Here is a 23,828-nt window from a genome sequence, read left to right as displayed (position 1 = left end):
TCATGTTTGTCTTTGAAAACCCAGATGATAAAGGCTTGATCTTTAGAAATGGACTGTATTTTATGGGGCCGCAGGGCCTATACTTGAACAAAGGGGCACCAGATTTTGACCCCACCCAGGACATCCCTACTGCAGTCCCGGTCTGGGTCAGACTCCCTCATTTGCCACTACATTGCTGGAACCAAAAATCTCTCCAAATCATAGGTAACGCCCTGGGAAAATATATAGATCAGGCAGCGAGAAAAGACCAGTATTCATGCGCCCGTATTTGTGTAGAAGTGGACTTAGAGGAGGGGTTACCGGAAGCCATCAATCTCACTGTAGCTGGGTGGTCGTATGTCCAGGAGTTGGACTACGAACAGTTACCCTTTAAATGCAGACATTGTCACAGCCATGGTCACTTTGCAAAGAACTGCAAAAAGAGAGCAGAGGAGCAAGCAGAAAAACAGAATGGGGAACAATGGACCCTCGTCCAGAAGAATGCATCCATCAAAAAAAAAGGAAATGGCAAAGGCTCCACGGAAGGAGATCCCAGCACCAGTAAAGCCAACCAGGAAACAGAAGCAAATCCTAAAGATACGGACAAGGATCAGACTAATCAAGCTACCCCAATCCAGGAGAATGAAGAACAAGTGGATATTCCTATTCTAAACAAGGAGGGAGGGGAAGCAATTCAGAGGGAGGCTAACAAGGGCCACCCATCGAATCCCACATATGCAGAGATAGCAAAGAAAAAACCAATAGAAATCTCTAGCTCCTCAGAGGACGAAATCTATGAGCGCCAAACGAAAAAAGCAGGAAGGAAATCTCGCAAAGAAAAAAGGGAGGAAGAGGCAGAGAGACTCAAAATGAAACGAAGCCAAGCCACCATAGAAATGACTATTGGGCGAAACACCAGACCAAGGCCCTCCAAGGGAGGGCTCAACACCCCCTCAAGCAAATAATGAATCTCGTCTCTTGGAATTGCAGAGGTCTGGGGAACCCCTCTAAAATAGAGGCAGTCAAGGATCTTATGAAAACGAAGCCCTCAGATATCCTCATGCTCCAAGAGACCAAAATAGAAGGGCATGCCCTTCTAGAGATCAGCAGTTCAAAGTGGAACAAAAAAGCAAGCAAAGCGGTCAGCTCAAGGGGTACATCTGGAGGGCTGGCAACACTCTGGAATGATGACCTTTTTCAACTAGAAAATCACAAGAAAACTCAACATTGGATCCAAACTGAATTGATGCACAAAACAAGTAAGCTATCCATCTCCCTTTTTAATCTTTATGTACCTGTTTCTTACCATGAAAAGAGAGAATGTTGGAACTCTCTATCAGCATTTCTAGAACAGACTTCCCCTAGCAACATTATCATAGCAAGGGATCTAAGCATTATTAAGAAAGCAAAAGAAAAGAGGGTAGGGACAAATAACAAAGATCCCACGCTAGATGAGGTGGAGGATCTCTTCCAGTGTTGGGACCTGCTGGACTTCAACCCCATCAGAGGCATCTACACATGGTCCAATAATAGAGTGGGAACGGATCAAATCTTAGCTCGGTTAGACAGATTCATGGTTCAAAGCTCCATAATGATGAACAAAAAAATAATAACCACTAAAATTTTGCCCAAACTGGCCTTGGACCATAAACCCATCCAGCTCCTCCTGGAAGATGAAGAAGACCTAGGTCCCATACCTTTCCGATTCAGCCCCCTATGGATTGAGAAGGAAGGCTTTGAAGAGACAGTAAAGACAGCCTGGGACAAATCATTTATGGGATCTCCTAGTTATGTCTAGGAGCAAAAGCTAAAGGCAACTAAATATGCGTTGAAGAACTAGATAAAGAAGCCAGAACACACACCTACTGAGCAAAGAAAGGAGTCAGTCCAGGCACTGCAAAATTTGCAAACAGAGATGGAAGACAAAGATATAACTTCAGATCTGTTGGAGAAAGAAACGAAAGCTCAATGTTCTGCACACCAAACCTTCAGAAAGGAGGAAGAATACTGGCGATTAAAATCCAGGAGCTTGTGGATGAAGGCTGGAGATAGAAACACCTCCTACTTCCATCGACAATACAGAGCGAGATTGACCAGGAATCACATAGCAGAGATCAAAACTCCAGAAGGCAGTGTATGCAAAAGTTATAATCAGATCAAGGCAGCTGCAGAAAACTACTTCAGGAATCTCTATAGGAAAGAAAATCACAGCAATGATGAAGAAATTGCGGACTTCACGACTAATATTCCCACTCTGATTAGCCCTGAAGAAAATGCAGCCCTATGCAGGCCAGTCACGGAGGAGGAAATTATTAAAGTCATCTGGTCCATGGATGCAGATAAGGCTCCCGGGCCTGATGGATTTACAGTCCATTTCTATAAGGTGTGTTGGCACATCATAAAAGTCGACCTATACAAAATGATAAGCGGATTCATGAGAAAGGCTAAGGTAGGCGGAGGAACAAATTCTACATACCTCGCTCTAATCCCCAAAGAGATCAACCCGGAGACATTCGCAAGGTTCAGGCCGATATCGTTGTGTAACGCCTCATACAAAATCTTGGCAAAATTGATCGCTAACAGGATTAAGCCGATGCTAAAAAAATTGATCTCACCTTCTCAAGGCGGATTCGTGGAAGGCAGAAATATTATAGACAATGTAATACAGGTCCAAGAGATCATACATTCCAGCAAGCAGCAGAATGAAAAAGGCATGTTGGTCAAGTTAGATATGGCAAGTGCCTTTGACAGAGTGGACCGTTCATTCCTTTACAAGGTCCTGCTGGCTTTTGGTTTTTCGCACCAATTCATTAATCTAATTAAAGCCTGCATAGGAAATCCTTGGATCGCCCCGTTAGTCAAAGGCCACCCCACGAACTTCTTTCAAACTCAGAGGGGCATCAGACAGGGATGACCCCTCTCCCCGTCCCTGTACATATTAATGGCGGAAGCACTCAGTCGAAAACTTGCTGAGGAAAAATTAAGAGGCACCATTCCGGGCCTTAAGCCATTCCAAGGAGCTGAAGCCCAGAACCATGCGTTATTTGCTGACGATACAATTCTTTTAGGCGGAGCTACCACAAGAATCGCCAGATCCATAAACGCAACCCTCAACAAATATTGCAGAGTTTCAGGGGCATTAATAAATGAAAATAAAACTGAAGTTTATAGCTGTAATATAGAGCAGAGGGAGCTATCAGGCATAACCACGCTCCTTGGATTCAAAGGACAGGTAAACTGGGACAAATTCAGGTATTTGGGCCTCCCCATTACATCAGGAACAAATAAAAGATCGCTCTGGAGCGAAATAATTTCGAAAATCAAAGCTAAAATTGCAGCGTGGGGAGGTCACTGGCTGACGAAGGGAGGAAAGGTAATTTTAATCAAAGCAGTGCTCTCAGCGTTACCAATCTACCAGGCAGCGTTCCTCCTAGCTCCAAGAAATGTGACAGAGAAAATTTCCAAATTGCTCAGAGACTTCCTGTGGCAGGGAGGAAAGGGAAATGAAAGCAAAATTCATTTGGTGAAATGGGATGTGGTTAAAAAAACAAAGGCAGATGGAGGGTTGCAAATCAGAGACCCAGCCCTCATAAATTTAGCATTGGGAGGAAAGATCCTTTGGAAGCTAATCCATGAACCCACACATCCGGTCAGTGAATTGCTGAGATCCAAATACAGTCCCAACAAAACCCTTAGCAATCTCCAGAATGCAAATACAGCCAATAGCACGCAGGTCTGGAAACTTTGCTGCAGGAGCAGTAAGTTCTTCATCAAACATGTCTACAAGATCCCGGGCAATGGCAAGCGCACCCATTTGTGGAATGACAGAATTATGGGGAAAGAACCCTTGAGGGACAATGAGGACATAGCTGATCTCAGGGATTGGCTGAAGCAGGCAGGAGTTAATACTATATTCGATTTGTCAAAGTGGGATCAACGTGGGGATTGGGCAGGATGGGACTTTCAAGGAGTTCCAGAGAGGTTAACACACCAACAAACTATGTTTGAAGACCTGTTGGAGGAAGCAGCGCCCACCAACATAACCATGAAAGACAAATGGGGTGGGGCCAGTCCGGAGTCTACACAACAACAGCAGGATATAGAGCACTGCAGGCCTCAAAAAACAGCAGTAAAAACTCGGTCTTTTGGAAGAATGTCTGGGATCCTTTAGCCCTTCCGAAAGTGAACTTCTTTTTCTGGACCCTGGCTCATAACAAACTCTTAACTAGTGACAACTTGGCAAAAAGGAATATAGCAGGACCCCACAGGTGTGCACTTTGCAACAGCAACTTAGAAACAGCTCAGCATCTTTTTTTGGAATGCAATTTTGCAAAACAGGTATGGAGCATTATCTTACAAAATTTTCAGATTACTTTTCCTTCACAAACCTCTGTTGCAGATTTATATGCCAACTGGAATAGAATCTACCCTCAGTGCATTCCCTCCAAATCATTCTGGAAAAAAATATGGACAACTATCCCAAAGTATGTATGCTGGCAGCTCTGGTTAGCTCGAAACCAGCAGATCTTGAGAGAGATAAGGCACACTCCATTGAAAGTAGCAGCAAAAGCTAAATCTCTCCTATTGGAAGCAGCTCAGCAACAGTATTTTAAAGAAGACCCTCTGCTACTGCCTGAAGAAAAAAGATGGCTTGGTGCGCTAGAGCCCTATCCACACAAGCAGCTACTACCTCCAAAAAAGACAAATCAGGAATGGCGCATAAGAGAAGAAGATGACAAATTCCAACTATGGTGGCGGACACAAAATTTAACCACCATTTTCTTTGACGGAGCATCCAAAGGTAACCCAGGAAGTGCAGGAGCAGGGGGAGTCATATACTCCACAGATGGGATTGCAAAAGACTGCTTCAACTGGGGACTCGGTCAGAAATCCAACAACCAAGCAGAGATTCTTGGGCTTCTGAAAGCATGCAACATTGCAAGAGACAAAGGAGCTAAATATCTCCAAGTGTTTGGAGATTCAGAGCTAATAATAAAGAGCATGAAGATGGGAAACCCTTTTAGAAAGGCCAGCCTAAACAAAATTCTGGACAGGTTGAAGAGAGTTCTTTTAGACTTTGATACATGTAAGTTTTATCACATCCTCAGAAAGTCAAACGGGGAAGCGGATTAGCTGGCAAACAAAGGTAGCTCTTTGATGAAAGGACTCCTAATTGTAAACAGCGAAAGCACAATACATATGCCTTGAAAATCAAGCAGATTTAAAACAGCAATAGGGAGAAGTGTGTAATGTAACTGGAGCCGCTTGGGATTAGACCCAAGAATTTTCAAATCAATAAAATCATAACCGTTTGAGTTAAAAAAAAAAATATATATATATATATATATATATATAATATTTTAACCCCAATTGGGGTGCGAGCCGGTGGTTGGGAAATCAAATAGGGGTTAATGCAGGGTACCTCTGAGTATTGTACCACCGGCCCCCACACGCTCGAGGTGATGGGTGCGGTGGCCCTTTGCATGATTGCATGCAGGGAAGGTGGGAAAGGTGGCAGCAAGGGTTATGGCAACAAAGGCATAAACAGGAGAGCTGGTAGACAATTAGGTGTTGTAGTTGGGTTTGATCACAAAAGAGGAAGCTAGTGCTCCAAACGGGTTTTGCGATGCCATCCTTAGCTCCAAGCATTTCAACTACCTATAAGAGTTCACGAGTATGTACTCCGGTATCTCTCATCCCTCGCATTGTTGACCTGTTTTGGTTTTTGCTAGAGGGAGCGGGGGAGAATTATGGGTGAAAATTGTGAAGTTGAGAAGTGATGGGGGAATTGGGGGTGGCGACTGGTAGTTTTTGCTTGGTCCTGCATTTGTGTTCTGAATTCACTAGGTATTGTTTCAATTTCCCTTTGTTTTGGAATTTTGTTGTCTCGCATGGGGACCCTGAGAATGGTGGGCAAAGGGTCAAGTGGGGATGCCTGTAGGGGTCTTGCGGGTATAGGTAGAGAGACAGGTTCGGAGGGGCGAGTGTGTCAGTCCAAATGTAGTTTAGGAGTAGGTCCATGCTGTAGACACAAGTGCAGTTGCTGGGAGGTAGATAGCCACCACCACAAAGAGGGAAATGTTGGGAACTATGGGTGGGAAGTCTGGCAAGGAAATAATAATGGCTATAATAGGAAGATAGGTGATGGTAGTGTCATTTGGCTCAGAGATGAGGGAAATACTGGGTTGGGCTATTTGCTTGCATCTTGGGCAGAGGGGAAAGGGTATGCATACCATGGTTGGCCGAATGAAGGCACGTGGCAGCACTCACCAACTGGTAATTGGGGAGTGGCAGCTAACTTTCCTGAGGCCGAGAGAAGGTGGGTGTGGCGACGGGTATCACAAAGGATGGCAATAGGTTAGCCCGCCTGGGGAACAGACCTACGACCAAGAAAGCTCTTGCAGTGACACTGATGGGGAAGGGGAGGAACAAGGTGAGGTGGTCATTTGTAATAATACAACCCAAGGGTGAGAAAACTAGTATACCCTGTTTAATTTCTTCTAGTTAATAAATTATTGAAATGAATAGGATTGGGGCATCACCACCATGGCTCATCCTTGCGAAAATTTGTGGTCATGGAAGACAGGCCCAAGCACCCAGAAATGAAATGGAACCGAGCACGTATGAGGCATGCAAGGGAAGAAAATATGTGGAAAGGCTTATCAATGAGGCAGAAGAGGCATACCGTGAGGGGACAAATGAAGGTATTCGTAAAATTCTAGAGGAATGGGAAGAGGAGGTTAAGCAGGACAGTGTGACGAATGAGGAAATGGAGGATTGGAGGACCCTGGTCCCAGATCCTGGAAACACTAAAGGTAAGATCACCCAACTTAAACATGCCTTATACCTTTATTCGCTAAAGAAAAGCCTATTGGGCAAGGCTATGGAGCAGATTTCAGTAGGCATGGTTGTCATTGTCCAAGGCATGACGAATTATAAATAGGAATTTCAGAAACTGCAATTTCAACTTCACAAGAAAGATATCAGGCTTGGCAGAATTGAGAGGCACATCCCATGTATCTTGGAACTGTCAGAGATGCCTGGGTCGAACGCCAAAGACCCTGCGCCAGTGGAATCAGCCTCAATAGAACAGAATGACTAGATAATTTCCCTTGTTAAGTTTTGTTTTATATGTGGATATCTTTTACATTTCCTTATGCAAGAATATGTATAGGTAGATATCTAGAGTATGGACATGAAACAGAGACTTATATAGCTTGGATAGAAAGACTGAAACTCTTTTGTTACTGGATGGCATATAATGCGAATAGGTGGCCAACAAACTTGGTTTCCCACTGGGAAAGTTGAAGTTACTTATCCAATCTATGTGGTGTAAATTTGCTTTATAAATGGATGAAAAAAGGGGATCTACCAAGCTTAGCAATATATATATATATATATATATATATATATATATATATATATATATATATATATATATATATATATATATAGATATAATCTTTTAAATATCAACAAAAATAATTATAAAGAGAAAGTCTTATGAATATATGTTTTCTACTTCTAAATATGATTGGGGCATGTAGTAGTAGTTTAATACTTAAAATATGAATCATAAATAAAATATTTCAATGTCAACTATGTATATACTATACAAAAAACAAAAGATTATATATATATATATATATATATATATATATATATATATATATAGATATAGATATATATATAATTTTTAGTTAAAAAAGTTTAATATGGGTTTATATATAAAAATAAAGAACATTATTATTCCATTAATTGATTTTTTTCTTGGAGATTTATAATTCATTAATTTTTTTAATATGAAATTAACATGTAAATTTTTAAATATTAATAACAAAAACTATATATATATAAAGATAGAATTCTATGGATATATGTTTTCTACTTCCAAATATGATTGGGGTATGTTAGCCCCACATGATAGCTTAATTGTTCGAGTTCTCGTTGCTTAGTACCTTGCCAATTGGGAGGTCACAAGGTCAAATCTCTTTGATGCCCTTAGGGTTAGGCCCAACAAGGTAAGTCGGTGGGTAGATCCCTTCAGGTGGATCTACCCATATTATTACCCATGGATGTAGCAGTCACTCAATGATCGTGAACCACAGTTGAAAAAATGATTAGGGTATGTAATTTTAATGTTGAGAATGTGAATCACAAATAAAATATTTCAATGTCAACTATGTATATCATATATAAAGCAAACAAAATGTATGTGTAGAGTTAAAATATTTTCTTAGATTTTTCTTAGCTTTGAATCTACCAAGAGCCAAGAGTTTCTACGTGCAAACCTTTCTTTAAGTTTTGCATTTAAGAAAAATATTGCATTTTGAGAGATTTGATCCTTCTCCGGAGTTAAAATGAAACTTTAATGGTTTATTTCAATTAAATATGTTAATAACATAGTATTATAGATGTATATATCATGTTATACATTTCATCCATAATGAAAATTTTATCTTACTACTTTTAATTTAATAAAAGTAAATAAAGTATATAAATATTTGTGAATTTTTATATTAAAAATGACTTTTTAATGAGTATACGAATTGAAAAATTATGAGAAAATAATCCAGATCATAAATAAAAATTTGGAATAAAGAAGTGATAAGAATTCCTAAGTTTTTTGTCGAAGTGTCTTAACTCTAGTGGTTTGGTGAACAATTTGTTCCCAACTTCACCATGTTGTAACTTACCCATTTGCGGCATGTATGAAATAGTTATATTTGGTGTAATAATGGAAATTTTAAGTGTTTTAATGAATAATTTGTTTCTCCAACTTAGTGAGTTCAAGTCTCTAGATACATCTTGTAACTAATCAATTTGTAACATTTATGAAATACTTATATTTAGTATAATAACAGAAACCATCTTTGGAAATAACAAGTATCAAAGGCGAATGCGATGGCGGCCAAGAGGGTTTTTGCAGGCTTTCTTCACGCAATCTACTAGTCCAATGCCCAGAGAAACATCAAAGAACCCAAATCCGATTCCAGGGCCTTCATGGTATTTCCACAGTTACTAACTTAGACTCGGACGGACTGCCCCCGGCGAGTCCTTACCATGAATCAGAAATTTTTTATTCTGCATGGTCTAAGTTTGGATCCGGGTTGATCCTCCCCCCCACGAAGCGCAGCATCATCCCCAAAGCTGCCAAATATCCAACAGATCCGGTCATCCAAAAGACTATTCGAATAACACTATGGCTAGATCCATATGTCACATCATGTTTGCGCATTGTTCTACTCTAGATTATAGCCCCAAATTGTTGAGAATGGTATGTAAGGGAAGCACTATCGGGAGACTGGAAAACACATATTCTTTCATTGTCCCTAACAACTTACAAAGATCTTGGCTCCTTCATGGAGCTTTGGCACATGCAGTGGATAGAACCAGAGTGTTCCCCAATGAAAAGCTTCCATGGCCCAGATCTGATGAATCAAGGAATAGATAGGGTACCGCTCTACCCAGATCTATTAGATCTAGAACAAATGGCAGTATATCGATCCCTTTCTTGGACAGATCCACTCACTATTGATCTGGATCTGATTCAAATCTTCATCAAAATGCTGCAAGGAAGGAATATCTGCAAGCGGATCAGGAATGGGACACGGATTCAAGACTTAAATTTCGAAATCCAGACTCACCTAGGCATATCAACATGCATGCAAAATTTGATTTACTCAGGACAAAGTTTACAAGATAATAGCACACTACAGGATTACGGTATTGTCTCATATTCGACCATCATCCAAAATCTGAGATTGTGAGGTGGATGCTCCAGAACTAGCTCAAAGGGCACAAGCTCATTTAAGGACACATTCAAAGGGAAGGATAAAGCCCAAACCAAACCAGCAGCACCTCTAGAACTACCTGGGCCCTATATCATGGAAAAAAAAATCTCAGACTCCAGCCTTAACAATCCCAATTTCTAAGGTAAATTAGCTATATTCAAATATTTATACCAAAGCAATCACACGTAGATTTAATGGATTTTGGCCTAAATCAGACACTCTACACCAATTGATATTTTCTACATGTTCTCCAAATTGTCAAATTCATTTATGCTCCAAGGGGTTTTTTATTATCAGATTCAACACAGTTAAAGATAAGGAATATGCCCTCAATGAGGGACCATGGTTCTGGGGCAATGCAGGACTCTTCATGATCCCTTGGTTCCCAAGTTTTGATTCCAATACTATGGTGGTATCTAAAATACCTGTATGGGTCAGGTTACACAACCTCCCACTACACTTCTGGCATCATAAAGTTTTAGAAGTAATAGGGAACTCCCTGGGTAAATTCCTCGAGGTTGATGTGAATAGACTTACAAGAGACATATTTACTTTCGCCAGACTATGAGTCAAAGTATATCTTAGCCAAGGTCTACCAGATTGTATTATATTCATTCACAATAATTTACAGTGGACTCAACCATTAGATTACAAAAATACGGCTTTTTGATTTCGTGGATGCCTACAAACATGTCACCTTCATAGTGCATGCCCACAAGCTAAAAAAGACCCCAAAAGGAATAATAATCAATTAAAAAATCCAAAAGGTTTGCAATGCACAGATCCCCTGTAGAACAAATAAAAGAAGAAGAGACAACAGAAAATAATGCAAAAAAGGATGTACAGAACATTCAGCATAGCTCACAAAAGGATGAGATAGATCACACCTCTTCCTGCATTCTGAGGCCCAAAAACCCTTCGCAACAGCATGGGACGCACTCATCAGGAATGGAAGTAAGTGGTAGCAAATGAACTCATGGATTAGAGGGATCTGATTCTGACAAAGAATATCCAGCAATTCCAAAAGAGAATCAAATGTCCATTGTAACATTCACTCCCAACATTGGTGGTTGGCGAAAAGTGGAAAAGAAGAAAGGTAAAAAAGAATAGGTTAGCTATATTTTTTAGTTTTTTATGGATTCTGTGAAAATAGGATCAGATAATATGCATATGCTCTTCAGCATTTACAACATGTAATTTTGCTCATTATGAATAAAATTGTGATTTTTTTTAGGAAAAAAAAAACAGCTTTCAAAATTATAGATTCTTTATAAATATTAGTTATGATTAAATAAAATAATTCATAATTTTTTGAAAATGAAAATAAAACTGAAATTAATTATTCATAACAATTAGAAAATGGTTAAAGTTGGTTATCACAATAATTAAAAAGTTCTGAGAACCCAAAATTAATGAAACTTAGGTATGTGAAAGCGATTTTGTTAATTAAAAACTATATTAATTTAATATTGTGATTGGATAACCAAATTGTCAAGATTTTAAAGTTTAAGATGTGCCTAAATATACCTTGCTCCTATCCTAGATATGTCTTAAGTTTATTGTGTTTAATGGAGCTTGAGTGAATTACTAGTTTAGTTTCAAATTAGTAATAATTTATAATTGTATGGTATTTTTTAAAAGGCGTGTTGTTCATTCATTTTAAATTTAAACATTTGAAGTTTCTAATGCCTTTGGTTGTAGGTCATTATAAGTATTTAAGTTTAGGAGTAAAGTAGTGGTGATGCAAGAGTATTTTTGGTTTCATGGAACTTTTATCAATAAAAACAATTTAGTTTTTTTGAGCTTGTAATAAGTATTGTTACTGACATATATTTTAAAGTGGTTGATCATCTATTATGGTAGTTGTTGATACACCTAGTTGGTACTTATTTCTACTCTTGTAGCTTTGTTTCATAAAAGCAACAACTGCTTTCAAGTTGTTGATACTCCCAGAATAGTGTCTTGATACTCCTATTGTGTGGAGTTGCTGACAAATCCAAAATCAACAATTGTTTAAAGTTGTGTTGCTACAGGACAAAGCCTGCTAGACGCGCTTCCAGAACGAGACATAAGTTACAAATTTGGTTCGTCTGCATGTTGAGAGGAAGCAAATTGATTATCTTAGGAAGGCAAAGAGGTATGAAATAAGATTTGTTTTAGTTGGAATGCGAGGAATCCACAATTGTTTAAATTTGTGCTACTACAGAACAAGACCTGTTAAATGCGCTGCCAGAATGAGATGTAAGTTACAAATTTGGTTCATATGTATGCTGAGAAGAAGTGAATCAATTTAGCTTAGGAAGGTGAAGAGGTCAATAGCATGAAATACGATTTGTTTTAGTTGGAATGCGAGGAGGTCAGTAGCGCGAGGATAAATTGCAAGAGAACAAAAGAAAAAGGGACTTATTAATTAAAAAAAGTTATTAAAAAAAAAATTAGGATTATTTATATATAGAGTGTGTGAATTCTTATTTTATTAATAAGTTTTTAAAGAGATATTTGTAGGACATTCATTTTTTAATATGGAGTTGGCATGTAACATTTTAAATATTAATAACAATGATTATATAATTAAAAAGAGAGATAAATAATTATGTAACATTTAAAAATATATTTATAACAAAAATAATTATATAGAGAAATCTATAAATATATGTTTTATACTTAAAAATATGATTTGGACATGTATTAACATTTTAATGTATAGAATGTAAATTATAAATAAAATATTATAATGTCAATTATGTATATATTATATAAAATAACAAAATGTATTATATATTATATAAAACAAAAGAATATATATAAAATAAATATTTTATTAATCTAAAAAAATTAATATGGATTTTTTATACATAGAGAAAATTCTTAATCTATTAAAAAAATTAGGTGAAATTTGTAATTTATTCATTTTTTAATATGGAGTTGACATGTAACACTTTAAATACTAATAAAAATAACTATAAAGAGGTCTATCAATATATGTTTTTCTACTTCCAAATATCAATGGGGTGTCTATTATCATTTTAATGCTTAAAATGTGAATTATAAATAAAATATTTGAATATCAACTATATATATATAACATTTTATTAGTTAAAAAAATTTAATATGGGTTTTATATATAAAAAGAAAGAAAATTATTATTTTATTAAGAGGTGTTTTTTTATAATTTATTATTTTTTAATATATAGTTGATATGTAAAATTTTAAATATTAATAACAAAAATTATATATATATATATATATATATGATTTAAAAAAAAATGTATAATCAAAAATGGATTTGATCCTTCATGCACAAAACTACCTCGTGTTCTTCCCTCTTGGCCTTGTCATGATATTTCAGCATATCCATGACATATTGGAACATCTGCTAGTGTCGAAGTTCTCTTGTTTTGACCAGCAGCTGCACATCTAGTCCACTCCATGTTTCTTGTATTTATACTTTGGCCTTGTGAACTCGGATCTCGTCCACGGCCTATATCCCTGCTCATTTTGTCTACTCCATGATTGTCCTGTGCCAAGATCTTGTTCCATCCCTAGATATGTCTTAATTTTATTTTGTTTAATGGAGCTTCAGTCCATTACTAGTATGGTTTCAAATTAGTAATTATTTATAAGTGTATGGTATTGTTTAAAAGGAATGTAATGTTAATTCATTTTAAATTTAAACATTTGAAGTTCGTAATGCTCTTGGGTGTAGGTCATTATAAGCATTCAAGTTTAAGAGTAAAGGAGTTATGATGAGAGAAATTTTGGCCCCGGGCAATCTTCATCAATAAAAAAAATAAGTTTTTGTTGAGTTTGTAATAAGTGTTGTTATTCCTATATATTTTAAAATTTTTGATATACCTATTATGTTAGTTATTGGTACACTCAGCTGGTAATTTTTGCTACTCATGTAGCTACATTTCATCAAAGCAACAATTGCTCTTGATTTGTTAGTACTCCCAAGATCGCGTGTTGATACTCCTATTGTGTGGAGTTGTTGACACATTCAAAATCGGTAGTTATTTAGTTGCGCTTGTATAGGAAAAACCCTGCTAAACGCATCGCCAAAATGAGACGTATGTTACAAATTTGGTTCTTCTCATGTGGAGAGGAAGTGAATCGATTCAGCTTAGGAAGGTGAAGAGGTCAACATCATGGAATAAGATGTGTTTTAGTGTGAATGTGAGGAGGTCAGCACTGCGAGGATAAATTACAAGAGCACAGAAGAAAAATAAAAATAAGCTTATTAATTACAAAAGTAATAGAAAGTGCGTGAATTCTTATTTCATTAATAAGTTTTTCTTTTGGAGATTTATAGTGCATTCATTTTTTAATATAAAGTTGGCATATAACATTTTATATATATATATATATATATAATTAGAGAGACACCTATGAATATAAGTTTTTTATTTCCAAATAAAATTTAGACATATATTAAAATTTTAATGTATAAAATGTAAACTATAATTAAAATATTCAATTATATATATATATATATGAGAGAAAAGGATGTACCATATATTATATAAAACAGAAGAAAAAAAAAAAAAAATATATATATATATATATATATATATATATTTATATATATTTTATATAATATATGGTACATTTTTTCCATATATATATATAACAAACATTTTATTACTCTAAAAAAATAATATGGATTTTTTATATATATAGAGTGAATTTTTAATACATTAATAGGGTTTTAGTGAAATTTGTAATTTGTAGTTAACGTGTAACATTTTAAATCTCAACAAAAATAATTATAAAGAGAGAGCCCTATGAATATATGTTTTTTACTCTCAAATATGATTGGGACATGTATTAGCATTTTAATGCTTAGAATATGAATCATAAATGAAATATTTCCATCTCAACTATGTATATGCTATATAAAAAAACTATATATATATATATATATATATTATGATGATGATGGTTAACGTCCACTGAGACCAAACTTTGGTCTATATGACCTAAAGAAATGATTTATTTAGTTTGATTTAAGATTTTATTCCTATGCTCAAAAAGCTTGGAGAGAAGCCTCCCGAGCTCACTATAATTTTGACAATGTAAAAGGCTAGGAAGGTCAATATTGCAACAAAGATTTTGAAACTGAGATCTAATGTGGTTGTACATGGGGCACTCTAATAGGAAGTGATTTTCGTCCTCGATGTTCGTATTCTCACAGAGATGGCAGAACCTTTCCATCCATGGTGTTTTAGGAATTGCCCAACGACCCGTTTCACTATGGAGCTCATGAGAGTTCGTTGTAATCTTAGCTATATTAATTTTCTTCTTTGAGCTAGTTAAAACAAAGAGATACTTTTGATCTTCCAGGGTGGGGTTGATGACCTCCTTATAATATCTTAATTTTCTTTTAGCTGCTAAATCTTTCTCACACCACATTTTTTCTTTGAACTTAGAAGTAACAATATTTTTAATGTTATTAATGTTTTGCAATGCAACATTCTCGTCGATCTCCCAATGGTTTAACCAGGCCCTGGTGTCTTTATACCAACCTCATTTGAGCCTTAGGTGGTTTTGGCTGGAATTTAAAGCTAGCTTAGGAAGTCTATGGTCTCCTATGTTATTGAGTTTGTGCTTGTACAACAAAAGCCTAGTCATAGCTAGGCTCTCGATAGGGAAAAGACCCACTTCTATAAGGAGAATAGGATAGGATAAAATATATATATATATATATATATATATATATATATATATATAATTAATATGGATTTATATATAAAAAGAAAGAAAATTAGTATTTCATTAATTAGTTTTTTCTTTTAGATTTATAATTCCTGAATTTTTTAATATGAAATTGACATGTAAAATTTTAAATATATATATATATATATATATATATATATATATATATATATATATATATATATAGTTTGTTATGGATATATGTTTTCTACTTCTAAATATGTCAGCAAAAAAAAATGTGTATGTAAAGTTAAAATATTTTATCAATGTGTTACTCAAAATGAAAATAGATTTTTCTTCACATCGAATCTACCCAGAGCCAAGAGTTTCTACGTTCAAACCTTTCTTTAAGTTTTGCATTTAAGAAAAGGATTGCATTTTGAGAGATTTGAACCTTTTGAAGATGGAGTTAAAATAAATCTATATTGGTTTATTTCAATTAAATATGTTAATAATATATATTATAAATGTATATCATGTTACACATTTCATCCATAATGAAAATTTTATCTTATTACTTTTAATTTAATAAAAAAAATTAAAGTATATAAATATTTGTGAACCTTTTATATTAAAAAATGATTTTTTTAATGAGTATACGAATTAAAAAATTATGAGAAAATAATCAAGATCATAAATAAAAATTTGGAATAAAGAAGCAATAATAATTGGTAAGGTTTTTGTCAAAGTGTCTTAACTCGAGCGCTTTCGTGAACAATTTGTTCTCAACTTCATGAGTCAAGTAGTTGGATACATGTTGTAACTTGCCTATTTGTGGCATGTATGAAATAGTTATGTTTGGTGTAATAGTGGCAATCTTAAGTGTTTTAATGAATCATTTGTTTCTCCAGCTTAATGAATTTAATTCTCTAAATACATATGATAACTAGACCATTTGTGGCATTTATGAAATACATATATTTAATATAATAGTGATAACCATCTTTTAAAATTATAGATTCTCTATAAATATTGATTACAATTAAAGAAATAATTCATAAGTTTTTGAAAGTGAGATTAAAACTTGAAATTAAGTATTCATAGAAATTAGAAAATGGTTGAAGCTAATTATCACAATAACTAAAAGGTTGTGAGAACCCAAAAGTAATGAAACTTGTGTATGTAAAAGTGATTTTGTTAATTAAAAAAATTTATTAATTTAATATTGTGATTAGATAAACAAATTGTTAAGATTTTAAATTTGAGGATGTGCCTAAATATACCTTGCTTCTATCCTAGATGTGTCTTAAGTTTATTGTGTTTAACGGAGCTTGAGTGAATTACAAGTTTAGTTTCAAATTAGTAATTATCTATAAATGTATGGTATTTTTTAAAAGGGCATGTATTGTTTATTCATTTCAAATTTAAACATTTCCATTTCTAATGTCTTTGGTGGTAGGTAATTATAATTATTTAAATTTAGGAGTAAAGCAATGGTGATACGGAGTATTTTTGGCCCCACGAAATTTTTATTAACAAAAAAAATAGTTTTTGTGGAGTTTTTAATAAGTGTTGTTATTTGTAGATATTTTAAAGTGGTCGATCATCTATTATGTTAGTTGTTGATACACTTATATGGTACTTGTTGTTATTCTTGTAGTTACATTTCATCAAAGCAAAACTTGCTTTCAAGTTATTGATACTCCCAAGATCACGTGTTAATACTCCTATTGCGTGGTGTTGGTGACAAATCCAAAATAAACAGTTGTTTAAAGTTGCATTGCTACAAGACAAACTCTGCTAGACGAGCTGTGAGAATGAGACATAAGTTACAAATTTGGTTCGTCTGCAACTTGAGAGGAAGCGAATCAATTCAACTTAGGAAGGTGAAGAGGTCAACAGCATGGAATACGATATTTTTAGTTGGAATGCGAGGAGGTAAGTAATGCGAGGATAAATTGCAAGAGCACAGAAGAAAAAGGGACTTATTAATTAATTAATTAATTATATATATATATGGATTATTTATATGTAGAGTATGTGAATTTTTATTCCATTAATAAGTTTTTTAATAAACATTTGTAATACATTCATTTTTTAATATGGAGTTGGCATGTAACATTTTAAATATTAATAAAAATAATTATATAATTAAAAAGAGAGATAAATAAACATGTAACATTTAAAAATAGATTTATAACAAAAATAATTATACATAGAAATTTATGTATATATGTTTTCTACTTCTAAATATGATTTGGAAATTTATTAACATTTTAATGTATAGAATGTAAATTGTAAATAAAATATTTCAATATCAACTATGTATATACTATATAAAACAAAAGAATGTACTATATACTATATAAAACAAAAGAATATATATATATATATATATAACAAATATTTTATTAATCTAAAAAACAATATGGATTTTTTTATACATAAATTGAGAAAAATCTTAATCTATTAAAAAAATTAAGTGAAATTTGTAATTCATTCATTTTTTAATATGAAGTTGACATGTAACATTTTAAATACTATATATATATATATATATATATATATATATATATATATATATATATATATATATAGAGAGTCCTATAAATATATGTTTTCTACTTCCAAATATGATTGGAGTGTGTATTAGCATTTTAATGCTTAAAATGTGAATCATAAATAAAATATTTGAATATTAATTATGTATATATTATATAAAAAACAACCATATATATATATATATATATATATATATATTATTGATATATAATATAAAAAGAAATGAAAATCTTATTTTATTAATAGGTTTTTTCTTGGAAATTTATAATTTATTTTTTTAATATATAGTTGGCATGTAAAATTATATATATATAGATATATATATGATTAAAAATGGATTTGATCCAACATGGCTAGCACCGCCTCGTGTCCTTTCCTCTTGACCCTGTCATGAGATTCCAGTGTGTCTATGATAGATTGGAACATATCCTATTCATGGGCCTCATTATTGAGTAATTATATGGGCCTTAATTGGCCTTAATTCACCTCCTAGCTTAGTCAAACCAACTATTCTCACAACCTTTTTTTCTAATGGAAAAATCATAATCTTTCATTATGTGGAAAAATTACATGTAGTAGATGCCCGAGGCATCTGCGAGTACTGTTGGCCCATGGCCATTTCGAATCTAGCTGTGTCAAAAATATTAATGGCCAAGCCATTTCCTATACATATTCAGACTATTTGTTTATATATCAGCAAAAATAAATATATACATGTTTTGGATAAAGCTACGATAAAACAACAAAAATACATATATAATTAGGGCCTTTCCACCCTATGGTAATCCTGGTCTATATATGGTCTGTGGTGGTATTGGTAGAAATCTGCTCCCGCCTGTTCAGAGATTATCCACAAGCCTTGGGGTAGTAGCGATCCCTCCTTGGAAAGTTTGTTAGCGTCTTCATTATATTCCCTGTATATATGTTGACAAGAGGCTAAGTTAAACACTGCTTTGAAATTATAGACTTCATCCAAGATATTTTGTAGTGAAATAGCATTATAATGATTTTTATTATTAAACCAGTTGATAATAATTTTTGAGTCCCCATAGATCTGAATGGTAGTGCAATCATGTGCTAATGCAAAATGGAGCAAATGTCTGAGGGTAATAAGCTTGGAAAAATTGTTTTTTCCCTCCCCTAGTCTTAATTGGACCTTATAGAAGTGATGATCAGAGATGTATAGCATGAAACCCCCTCCACAACCATGAGGTTGAGTTGCTCCATCGAAGTAAGCCCATGGCTTAGATTTATCAATCCGACCAGGGCTCGAGGTTCTATGGATGTAGGGGTTTGCCTCTTCCGGAATGTCATGATAAGCTGCCACAACCTTTGCAATGATAAGGGGCCAGCGGACAATTTCGTTCTTGAAAATAATATGGTTCCGAGTAAGCCATATAGTCCAACAAAGGATAAGAGGTAGGAATTGTGCCTTTTCTCCCTAGTGTGCTGCAATCCAATTGTTCCATGCTTGGAGAATAGAAGGGCCTTACCATGCGTTCTGCAAAGAGAGATGTGTTGTAGCTTGCCAAAATTGAATGACAGTCAGAAAAAGAAGAAACAAGTGCTCGTTGGTTTCAGAGTCTTGCTTGCAGAGAATGCACAAGATCAGGCCATGAATAGATCTGTGCATAAGGGCATCACCTGTAGGAGTTTTGTTACATAAAAAAATCCACATGAAGAGGTGTGCCCGGGGAGGAGTTTTCATTTTCCAAATCTATTGCCACCATGCTTTAGTAAGTGTAGGTTTGCGATCCAAGAGAAGGTGGGTGTAGCCCAGTTTTAGGGTGTATTTCCCATGATCAGCTAGTATCCATACTAGTACATCTTGGTCATTATTTAGATGCACATGAGCTTTAGAAAAAGCCGCTAGATATGAATCCCAGGATTGATACCATTGAACAAGAATGTCCATTTCAAGTGCTGACCTCCAATTCTGTCTGAAAATAGTGTTGTGCTCATGATCAGCAATATGTGTAATCGTTGTGTTATTTCTAAGATGAAGGTATTGAATGAGATTAGGTGGCAACTGATATCTGTTTCCCCCTCCTATCCATGGATAAATACCAATGCGAACAAATGCTCCATTTTTTATGTGCCATGCCAAGCTGGATCTGATGAAAGGCATCATTTGTAGGATTGCTTTCCATACTATAGAAATGCCCAAACAAGGTTAGTCTTGTAGACAAACCCAATCCAATAATTGTTGCAGCCAAATGTATTTGTGGTATGACATAGTCATCCATAGATTCTGTGAAGTGAGAAGGGACTAGCTCATCTTGGCTGCAAGAGCTTGGGAAAAAACAGACAGGTCTTTTAACCCCCACCCCCCCAACCATTTTTTTGGCAATGCAATTTTGTTCTAGCTCACCCAAGCAAATGTTTTTCCTTCCTTTTGTCCTATCTATAGATATCGGCAACATATCTGTTGGATTATTCCTAATATTCTCCGAGGGATCCAAGCGAGTGACATCCAATATACAGGAGTGGCTTCCAGTACTAATTTTATAAGGACAAGGTGCCCAGCTCTTGATAAAAAACTATGATTCCAAATTTTCAATCTCTTCCCAATTTTAATCACTAACCAGATCCATTCAGCAATCCAGTAACTGTGGGGTTTGATCCTAAAACCCAAGTATTTCAATCCATCCGAGTGATTATGCAATTGATAATGGAAAAAATGGAGAGTTGCTCTATCCTCCTAAGGGGTGGTGTGAGATAGAGTAATAGTATATTTTGTCTGATTTGCAGCCATACCAATGGCTTTTTCAAAGAGAATAAGAATGTCATGGAAGGAGGTAGAGTCCCTGATGCTGCCATCCAAGAAGATCATAACATAATCAACAAAGAGGAGATGTGTGAGATGGCAGAGTTCGTTCATTTTCGGTTCTTTGAGTCTTCCTTCCCTTTTTACGGTGCCAATGAGCCTGCTGAGACCTTCCATTACTATAATAAACAGAAGCGGAGACAGAGGGCATCCTTGCCGGAGTCCATGTTCGGCATGAAAGAAGTGGCATGCATAGCCATTAATAAGTACATTGAAGGATGTTGAATTTATGCAACAGATAATCTAGTCTATGAAAGCCAGAGGGAATCCTAAATGGATCAGGATCATCTTAATGAAGAGCCAGCTAACAAGATCAAAAACCTTAGCAAGATCAATCTTGAGTATAATGCTTTTCAAATTTCTTGTTTTGATAGAGTGAATGGCTTCCTAGGCGTGCCTATGGCCTCATGGATCTGTCTATTTTGGAAAAAGAAAAATTTCTCTGGAGAAATGTGATGGGAGAGTATAGGGCATAGTTGATTTGCAATGATTTTGTATAGGGTATTGTAGAGGGAGATGGGGCAGAAATCATTGAAGGAAGCAAGTGAGTCAGATTTTGGTATAAGAGCAATGAAGGTGGCATTGATAGCCTCATACATCTTTCAAGAGGTCCTGCACTCTTCAACTACATAGAGAAGATCATTCTCAATGAGGTCAAAAAAGGATAAGTAGAATTCAATGGACCAACCATCTGGGCCACGGCTTTTATCTTTCTGGAACCATTTTAAGGTCCCCTCAAGTTCATCTCTAGTAACGGGAGAGGTTATCTCAGCTTCCGCTTCCAGACCTACAAAGCTTGGGAAGTGCCCTACTACTTGAATGATATCAGCAAGGTTTGAGACAGGTGGCTCCTTGTAGAGTTGTTTGAAATGTGAGATACCCAACTGAGATAATTGGTTGAAATTTTTTGCAATACTTCCATCTAGTGTGGGAATTTTCCAGATGCTGTTGGAGGCTTTTCTCCCCTTGGAAAATTTCTGGAAGTACCTTGTGTTCTCATCCCCTGCTTTGAGCCAAATCGCTCTACTCTTGAGTCTCCAAGTTTCCTCTCTTTCCTTTAGAATTCTGGATCTTTGATTTTCCAGCTCAATCAAATTTGACTTGGCTTCAGCGCTTAAGAAACCCCTATTGTGGTCATCCATAAGGTGTTCCAAGGATGATTCTACAGAGGTGAGGGTATGGGTATCCCTTTGGAGTTTTTCCTTTGCCCACTTGATAGTGAGCTTCTTGAGATGCAGAAGGTTTTGAAAAAATCCCTCAACCCAAGTGTTTCCTTGAGAGGGACGGTTTTGCATCCAGTAATCTGAAACCAGTTTTGTGTAGGAGGGATCCAGAAGCCAAGATGAATTGAATTTGAACAGGACTTTGGGCTTAATAGGAGGACCAGATATTTCAAGGTAGATAGGCGAGTGGTCAGAGATGCCTCCGGTTCCAACCCACTGCCTATAATGAGATAATCTCTGTATCATTGGATGTTTGAGGATGAAACGGTACAGTCCTCTAGTGAGGGTTGCATCACCAACTCTTCTGTTCCTCCATGTTGGCAGTGGTCTGTTCATAGGAACATCTGAAAGGTGAGCTTGATCAAGAAGGTTTTCCATGATATCAAAGAGTGGGTCAATCTATGCCGATGATCCCCAGGACTCACTATATCCAATGGAAAAATTTAGGTCCCCGCCCAAGATGAGATTGTCTGATGAGGTAAGAGAGAGTTTTAGAAGTTGATTTCATAAATCCTCTTGTCCCTAACATGGCCCATAAACATTCATGACACAAAGATCCATACCCAACTCAGCAAAAAAAAATCAATACCAATGAACCCCTTTCCTCCCCAAGCCGAATTAAGGTTTATGGTTCGGGGATTGTATTCCAAAGCCAATCCACCTTAACGACCAATAGCATCTAGTGCAAGGAATTCCCATTCCGAGCTTAAATTCTATAGAATTCGAATGATGTGTTGAGCTTCACCATGGGTTTCTTGAAGAAATATAATGTCTACAGGCTCAGCGGTAAATAGCCTGCGAAGGGCTAGCTTTTTGGGCGAGCTAGCCATACCCCTGCAGTTGAAAGATAGCCATTTCATGGGGGAACCATGTCATGGGTATTCTTTGCTCTAAGAACTTGATCTAATGAATATTTCCTTCCCAAGACCACCTCAGCACCAACCCAGAGAATTGTGTGTGAAAGGTAATATTTGCTCCCACGAAGGGGTTTGATAGTCGATGATGGGAGGCACAGGCCAAGACCAGAGAGAGTTGTATGAGAACCCCCACAGGGAGGGTGAGATCGCAAGTTAAAAGGATGAGGGGGAGCTGGAGGAGGTGATGATGGGGAAGAAGTGGCCTCCGGATTTATGGAAGGGGAAGTGGTGGAGTAAACCAGGTGATGGGTGAGAAGGGGGCAAGGAATAGATGAGGGAGAGGTGGATCGATCCTGTACAGATGCATTATGTTGATGATGTGTAGAAAATGCATAAGCAGAAGATAGAACAGGGGAAGAGGGGAGAGGAGTACCCGATGTTCGAGTTGCTTCAGCTGTTGCCCTGGCTCAAGTCAGAGGTGGAGATGGGGGACCCAAAGAGTTGCCTATGGATTGCTGGACTAGTTGAGATCGGGTCACCTTCCGAGTTGGTGTAGGTACTGCATATGGAGTCTTCCTGGGGATGTCAGGGGTATCCCTACCAATGCCTTCCTCCTTTTCCATAGCTGCTTCTGGGGGTTTCAAGACCAAAGGACATTCCTTATACAGATGCTCGACCTTGTGGCAGTGTCGGCATCTAAATGGCACACCCTCGTAATCAAGGATTTGAACCCTAGTGAAGTTACACCATTCTAGGTTAATTTTTTCCTCTAGACCCTCCCGAGTGTCCAGATGCACCAAAATGCGAGCTAGGGTTCGATTTTTGGACTGTATTGTCGTAATCTAGGAAGGTGCCAAGGGTATTCTCGATTCACATGAAAACTTCTTCAGACCAGTACTGGAGTGGTAAGCCTGGTAACCATACCCATAGA

Source organism: Pinus tabuliformis, chromosome 8 (assembly GCF_031772625.1).
Source record: "Pinus tabuliformis cultivar Carrire ecotype Pingquan chromosome 8, CPIR1, whole genome shotgun sequence".
Taxonomy (NCBI): Eukaryota; Viridiplantae; Streptophyta; class Pinopsida; order Pinales; family Pinaceae; genus Pinus; species Pinus tabuliformis.
The sequence above is the reverse complement of the archived record's forward strand: the minus strand, read 5'-3'. Positions refer to the sequence as shown.